General features: G+C 40.4%; 1 protein-coding gene across 1 annotated transcript in view; it reads right to left on the reverse strand.

Annotated features, from left to right (window-relative positions):
* The window catches only part of LOC122263748 (uncharacterized), a 95439-nt gene that overhangs the window by 9296 nt on the left and 77803 nt on the right, over positions 1-8340 (reverse strand). The gene's annotated exons all lie outside the window — the stretch shown is intronic.

The following is an 8340-nucleotide window of genomic DNA, read 5'->3' on the forward strand; positions in this document are numbered from 1 at the left end:
TTTGAAAAAAAAGTAAGAAGATAAAAGTGCAAGAAGAGGAAAAGAGTATGAAGAAGGATAGAAATATAAAGATAAGGATAAAGATGTAAGATAAAAGATAAAAAAGATAAAAGATAAAAAAGATAAAAGAGTAAGATAAAAAGATTAAAAAATAAGATAAAAGATTAAAAAATAAGATAAAGTGTAGGAGATAAAATGTAAGATAAAATATAAGGATAAAATGTAAAAGGGAGAGATAATGGTGATGGATGAAATTATAAGAAGAAAAGGAAGAGGAAAAGTGTAAGAGGAAAAAAGGAAGTAAATTGCAAGAGGGAAACAAAGGAAGAAGGGTAAAATGCAAGAAGACAAGACAAGGGAAAAAATAATAAAAGTGTAAGACGAAAAACAAAAGAAAGAATAAGAAAGGTGTAAAAAAAAGAAATAGGAGCTTGAAGGGGAAGACTAGAAGAACTATGAAGAAAGAAAAAGTAAAAGAGGAAGGGAAGGGAAAGAGGAAAATGAGGACAGTGAATCAACTAAGATTTTTTTTTTCTCGGAAAAAGTAAGAAGGAAGAAGAAGAAGAAATACAAAAAAAAGAAAAAAAAAGAACTAATGACAAAATTAGAATGATAGATAGATAGATAGATAGAGAGTGAGAGACAGACAGACAGACAGACAAACAGAAAGAAAAAGAAAAAGAGAGAGACAAACAAACAGACAGAGAGAGAGAGATAAAAGAAAAGAAAAAAGAAGAATTACTCAGGGGTTAAGGCGGACAGAGACCTCGCCAAGGGAAACAGAGCTGCATTTCTGTCACCGTTCGTGTAGGGTAAATGCACTCTTTTGGGGAGATCAAGACCAGGGAAAGAGATGGGGTGAAGGCCTGAGAGGGGAGGTAATGGAGAGGAAAAAAAGGAAAGAAAGAAACGGAAATGGTGGGGGATTGGGGAGAAAAGCGGGGGGAGGGGGTAGAGGGGGGCGTAAAGGGGGAGGGGGAGTGAAAGAGAGAGAAGGGGGGGGGCAGAGAGAGAGAGAGAGAGAGAGAGAGAGAGAATTATAGAAAGAGAGAAGAAGAGAGAAATAGAAAGAGATAGAAAGACAGGCAGACAAACAAAGAGACAAACAAAGAAAATTAACGAAATGAACCCCCAGAACACATTCATACGAATACAAACCCACACACACAAACACTCAAATACACACAAACCAAACACACAAACCAAACACACAAACACACACATACACACAAACCAAACACACAAACACAAACACCCACATACACACCAACCCAACCCCACTAAAACAACAAAGCAAAAAAAAGGGGGTGGGGTGTGGGGGGGGACATAAATCAATCAAAGAGCGTACTAAAAGGCGAAGAAAAGGCTACAAGGACCCCAGCCGGTCCAACAAAAGGCGAAAGGTACCCAGAGCATTAAAGCAGGGATGCGTGGCCGCTTCTGATTGACTTGGACTGACTTGTCTGAGAGGCGGAAGGCTGTGCTGACGGTTCAACGGACTTCCTTCACACATCCTGCGCCTCTTTCTCTGCCTCTTTCTCCGTCTCTTTCTCTGCCTCTTTCTTCGTCTCTTTCTCTGCCTCTTTCTCTGCCTCTTTCTCCGTCTCTTTCTCTGTCTGTTACTGCCTCTTTCTGCTTCTTTCTATCTCTTTCTGCCTCTTTCTGCATCTTTCTCCTTCTCTTTCTGCCTTTTCTGCCTCTTTCTCTGTCTCTTTTTGCCTCTTTCTGCGTCTTTCTGCCTCTTTCTGCATTTTTCTCCGTCTCTTTCTCTGTCTCTTTCTCCGCCTCTTTCTCCGTCTCTTTCTCCGTCTCTTTCTCCGTCTCTTTCTCCGTCTCTTTCTCCGTCTCTTTCTCTGCCTCTTTCTGCCTCGCTTTCTGCCTCCTTTTGCTTCGTTTTCATCGGCTTTTTCCCTTTTCTTTCTTCATATTTCTCATTCTGTTTCTTTCCCTTTTCTCATTCTCTTTCTTCTCTTTCTCATTCTCTTTTTGCCTCTTTCTTATTCTCTCTCTTGCTCTTGTTGAGTCTTTCTTCCTCTCTGGCAACCTCTTTTCCCCACTTTCTTGTCCTCTTTCTTCCTTTCTCCCCTCGTTTTTCTTTATCCTCTTTCTCGTTCTTCCTTGTTTTTTCTTTGTTCCTCTTTCTTGTTTTCTGCCTTTCTTCACTTCACAACGTTGATCAGAGCTCTCTCTCTCTCTCTCTCTCTCTCTCTCTCTCTCTCTCTCTCTCTCTCTCTCTCTCTCTCTCTCTCTCTCTCTCTCTCTCTCTCTCTCTCTCTCTCTCTCTCTCTCTCTCTCTCTCTCTCTCTCTCTTTCTCTTCTCGTGTAGTCAATCGCTTTTTAGTTGTTGCTGTTTTCACCATTGTTTTTAATTAATGCTCTGGACTTTTCACCTTTTCATAATGATGCTAATAAGGATAATTATGATGATTACCATCAACACCATTTGTATTAATAGTAATGGAATTGATAAGAACGATAACAACCATCATTTTGATAATAATGATAATTGTAATGGTGCTAATCATTACCTTTTATAGCATTATCATTATCATCATCATCACTACAATTGGCATTACTAGCAGTCCTATTGTTATTGTGATTTCAATAATCATTATCATCCCAATTATCATCTTTATTAAATACTTCAAAATATCCAACTTTTAAAACCCAAATCAAACAAACAAATAAACAGAGAGAGCAAATAGAACAACAAAATCTCCATAAGTACATATATGGATAAGCAAAAAAAAAAGAAAAAGAAAAAAGAATAATGATAAATAATCGACACTAAAATAAAGTGAAACGGAATAGAACAATAACGAAGAGGAATAGAGAAGCGAATATGGAAATGGAGAAATAAGAAAAAAAAATCACGGAACACGAGTTAGAAATATTACTTGAAGGAAAATGTATCATTCATCCCATCACCACAGTATAAGACACTATACACGTAATACACTGTACGTCACTATACACGTCACCATGTTAAGCTTTTCGATGGTGTTTTTTATTTTTTTTTCTTTGTTTTTTCTTTATTTCTATTTATCTGACTTTTATTTGACCTTTATTTTTTTCGTCTTTCTCTTTCTTCCTCATTCTCTTTCATATTTCTTATCTAATCTTTCTTTCTTTCTTCCTCTTTCGCTTTAACTCCATCCTTTTTCTTCCCCTTTTCTTTCACTTCTTTCTTCTTTCTTTCCTTCTTTCTCTCTTTCTTCCTCTTTCTTTCTCTTTCACTTTTCTTTCCGTCCTTCTTTTCCATCGTCCACCAACTACCTCCTTCATTCTTCCTTCTTTCTCTTTCCTCCTTTCCTTCCGAAGCTAGTGACGTCACACGCCCATCCCAAGCGAAGCCACCGTCACGCCCACGAGCAGCAGAGACGCCCGCGTTGACGAACCTAGAGAGAAAGAGAAAAAGAGGGAACGAGAGGGAAAGAGAGAGAGAGAGAGAGAGAGAGAGAGAGAGAGAGAGAGAGAGAGAGAGAGAGAGAGAGAGAGAGAGAGAGAGAGAGAGAGAGAGAGAGAGAGAGGGAAAGAGAGGGAAAGAGAGAGAGAGAGAGAGAGAGGAAGAGTGAACAAGATAGGTGGAAGGACGAGAGAGAAAGAGATTGAGAACAAGAGAGTGGGGGTGAGAGAGAGAGAGTAAGGGGGGGGAGTAGGCAAGAAAGGAAGGGAAAAGAGAGAGAGAAGGGGGGATAAGAAAGATAAAGAGAAAGAGAGAGAGAGTGAAAGAGAACGAGGGAGAGAGAAAGAAAATGAAGATTAGTAACAGGGAAAACGCACCATGGGGAAATGCAGACGAAAACAGAAAACGAAAATTTGGAAACCGTTTTCCGTTTTCTGTTACTAATGTAATTTTGCAATTCCTCGTGTATATATAACCACACATATATATGATATCATGTTTGTGCATGCAAGCATTTGCTCTTTCCCCCACCCTCAAGCAAATAAACCCGGTACCCACTGCTTTATACACCCCCTCCCCCATCCAACCCCCTACCCCCCTCCTACCCCCCTATCCATACATCAATAAGCGTCCTTTCGGCTTAATGTTCTCTGTATTTCTTTTTTCTTTCTTTCTTTCTTTCTTTCCCTCTTTCGTTTCTTCCTCTTTTTTGAAAATCTAGAATATACAGATATAGAAAAAGGAAAGAGGGAGAGCAGGGAAGGAGGGGAGAAAGAAAGGCGGAGACAGAGGAATGGAGAGAGAGAGAGAGAGAGAGAGAGAGAGAGAGAGAGAGAGAGAGAGAGAGAGAGAGAGAGAGAGAGAAAATGTGAAAGTGAAAGTGAAAGTGAAAGAGAAAGTGAGTGAGAGAGAGAGAATGCGATAGAGAGAAGAAGAAGAAGAAGAAGAGAGAGATAGAGAGAGAAGAAGAGAGAGAGAGAGAGAGAGAGAGAGAGAAGAGAGAGAATTTAATTAAAACCGCAAATTTGTTTCCGGGCGAGCCAAGGCCAGCAATCGTTCGTTCGCTCGAAGCCGAAGCCGTTGCCAGCGCTTTCGAAACACGCTTTTTCCCAATCGCGTTTGGAGAGGTTCTAGGGGGGGGGGCAAGGGGGAAAGGGGGGGAGGGGGAGATAGGGAGAAGGAGTTAAGGGGGGTTAGTGGGAGGGAAAGTAGGGAAGGCGGAGAGATGATAGGGAGGGAGGGGGTAATGGGAGGAGGGGGAAAGGGAGGAGGGAGGAAAAGAGGGAAGGGAGGGGGTAATGGGAGGAGGGAGGAAAAGGGGGAAGGGAGGGGGAGGAAGGAGACGAAAGGAGAAAGATGAGAAGAAAAAGATAAATAAAATGAATATATATTAGATAGGAATAAAAAGAGAAGAGAAGGTTAATCGAAGGAGACAAGAAAATATAAGAAACGTAAAATAAGAGTAGGAGCGAATGATTGAAGAAGGAGAGAGAGAGAGAGAGAGAGAGAGAGAGAGAGAGAGGCCCGGGAATGGAGAGAAGAGAGAGAGAATGGAGAGAAAGAGAGAAAGATAGAGAGCAGGCAGAAGAGAGAGAAGAGAGAGAAAGAGAGAGAGAGAGGAAGAGAAAAAGAGAGAAGAAGAGAGAAGAGAGAAGAAGAGAGAAAGAGAGAGAGAGAGAGAGAGAGAGAGAGAGGCAGGAAGAGAGAGAGAGAGAGAGAGAGAGAGAGAGAGAGAGAGAGAGCAAGGACAGGGAAGGAGAGAGAGAGAGAGAGAGAGAGAGAGAGAGAGAGAGAGAGAGAGAGAGAGAGAGAGAGAGAGAGAGAGAGAGAGAGAGAGAGAGGCAGGCAGGGAAGGAGAAAGAGAGAGAGAGAGAGAGAGAGAGAGAGAGAGAGAGAGAGAGAGAGAGGCAGGCAGGCAGGGAAGGAGAGAGAGAAAGAGAGAGAGAGAAAGAGAGGCAGGCAGGCAGGGAAGGAGAGAGAGAGAGAGAGAGAGAGAGAGAGAGAGAGAGGCAGGCAGGCAGGGAAGGAGAGAGAGAGAGAGAGCGAGGAGAGTTTTAATCGTTGGCAAATCCAATCTATTTACTCTCCGCCGCCTTACCTTCAGGGAGGGATGTTGCAAAACCATTCCCCTCCCCCTCCCCCTCCCCCTCCCCCTACATTACGCAAAGCGGTAGGAATGGGAGGATGAGAGAGACACAAGGAGGAGAGGGGAAGATAGAGGGAGGGAGAGGAGGAGGAGGAAGAAAGAGAGAGAGTGAGGAAGTAGGGGAGGGAAGGAGGATATGAGAGACGGAAGGAAGGGGAGGAAAGAGAGGAAGAAGGGAAGGAGGGGAAAGAGAGAGAAAGAGAGAGAGAATGATTTGATGGGAAAGGCGTAAGGAAAGAAAGAAGAGAGGGAGAGAGGGAGGAGGAAAAAGAGGGAGAGAGGGAAGGAGGGAGGAAAAGAGGGATAGGGGGGGGGGTCCAGCAAGCGAGTTCTGCGGGATCTGATGTTTCCAGCAATTACCTGTGCTACTTGTATAGGGTTTCTGATGTGATGGGATTAACTCTGTTGAATTATTTTGCCTCGGTGTAGGGGTAGGGGAGGGGAGGGGGTAGGGCAGGGGGTAGGGGAGGGGGTAGGGGGTGTTGTGTAAGTGCAGGTGTTTGTGGGAGGGAGATTGGGGGGGGGGGGGGGGGTGTGTTTGTTTACTTGTTTGTTTGTTTGTATGTGTTGTTTTGTCTAAGTGTTCCAATACTAGATGCGTTGATTTGTGCGTTGTATTTGTGCTTGTAAGATTTGTGTTTGTGTGTGTGTGTGTGTGAATGTGTGTGTGTGTGTGTGTGTGTGTGCATTTATTTATGTGTGTGCGTGTGTGTGTGTGTTTTGCGCGTTTATAATTGGTGTGTGTGGATGTGCGTGTGAATGTATGTGTGTGTGCGTGCGTGCGTGCGTGTGTGTGTGTGTGTGTGTGTGTGTGTGTGTGTGTGTGTGTGTGTTTTGCGCGTTTATAATTGGTGTGTGTGGATGTGCGTGTGATGGTGTGTGTGTGTGTGTGTGTGTGCGTGAGTATGAATGTGTGTGTGTGAGTGTGTGTGTGTGTGTGAGTATGAAAGTGTGTGTGTGTGTGTGTGTCTGTGTGTGTGTGAGGCTTTATTTGAATGTGTATGAATTCTGTATTCATCTTTCCAAAATACCTATGTAACTGAAGACCCCTAGGAAGATATTCATATAGACATATCTTCTATTTAGTTCAGAATATTTATGTATGATAATGAGGGAACACGGAAAAAGACATTAGTTGGGTAAGCGATGCCTTCCCCCCCCCCCCCCGGCGTAACAAAGAAACCACTTTTCTACAAAGCAAAATAATCAAGTAATGATGAAGATGATGATAATGATGATGATAAGGATTATAGCAATAAATGTAGTGATAAACATAAGGTTAATGATAATAATGAGAATGATGATTATGATGATAGAATTGATAATGATGATAATGATAACAATGATAATGGCAAGGATGATAATGATAATGGTAATAACAGAAATTGTACCAACAATGATAATAATAATGATGATAATGATAATAGAAACAAAAATGATGATAATTATAATATTAATGACAATAGTAGTAATGATAATAATATTGATTTTAGTGATAATAATAATGATGATAACACCAGTGATAATGACAATCATGATAATGTTAATGATAATGATAATAATAGCAATGATAAAGACAATGATGACAAAGATAATAATGATAATAATAATTTCAATGATAATAATAATCATAGTAGTAATCATAATCATAATAATAATCATAACAATAACAGCAACAATAATGATAATAACAATTATAATGATAATGACGATAACAACAATATTGATAATGGATAGCGGGGAAAGCGATATCGTGTCTTTATCTTTTGTTTGAAAGCTTTGCATAGTTTTTTTATCGCATGTCTGCAACATGTAAATCACTTTTCATAACCAAGATCACATTACATAATAACAATACCAATTACAGTAACAAGACCGAAAAGTCGGAGAAAATGACCGGGGCAAAAAAAACGGGAGAAAATGAAAGGAACTAAACAGTAATCTCCGTTCTGGATTACTTCATATCGACAGCTGGTCACTCGAGGAAGGAACAGGGAAAGGCAATATCGCAAAGACAAGTAAATGGAAGAGAGAGAGAGAGAAGGAGACGAAGAAAAATAGATATTGCATTTTTTCCTTGTCCTCTTAGGGTTTGGTTGATGCTCGCTTCACCTCCCGGCCGGGGAACGAGGGCGGATTTTGGGTGGAAGCTGTGTGTAGGTGCGGCTGTGAGCTTGCGTGTGTGTGTGACTGTGGGTGTGCATATGTGTGTTTGCATATATGTGTATATATGTATATATATATATATAATATCTATATATATATATATATATATATATAATATATATATATAAATATACAGATATATATATATGAATATATATATATATATATAAATATATATATATATATATATATATATATATATATATTATGTATGTATGTATATATATATACATATACAAATACAATATATATATATATATATATTTATATATATGTATATATATTCATATATATATATATTAATATTTGTTTATGTATGTGTATCTATGAAATATCATTTGAGCACTTATATAAACATACATACGTACAGCTTCCCACATACACGCAGACAAACACATACATAAACTCTCTCTCATGCCCCTCCATATGCATACAGAAACGCAAAGCCAAACACAATGGCAAAGGGCATACATCACAGTCTCCTATAATACCCAATTATTTGACTCATAAATAAAGAGCATTTGACATCTCGACGATAATAAATCATGGGAAGCCAGGGCGGGATACTCCCTCCCTCCCTATCTCCCTCCCTCCCCCATTTCCCTCCCTCCCTCCCTCCCCC

This window comes from Penaeus japonicus, unplaced genomic scaffold (genome assembly GCF_977035675.1).
Source record: "Penaeus japonicus unplaced genomic scaffold, GWHDUDI00000001_assembly GWHDUDI00000034, whole genome shotgun sequence".
NCBI lineage: Eukaryota > Metazoa > Arthropoda > Malacostraca > Decapoda > Penaeidae > Penaeus > Penaeus japonicus.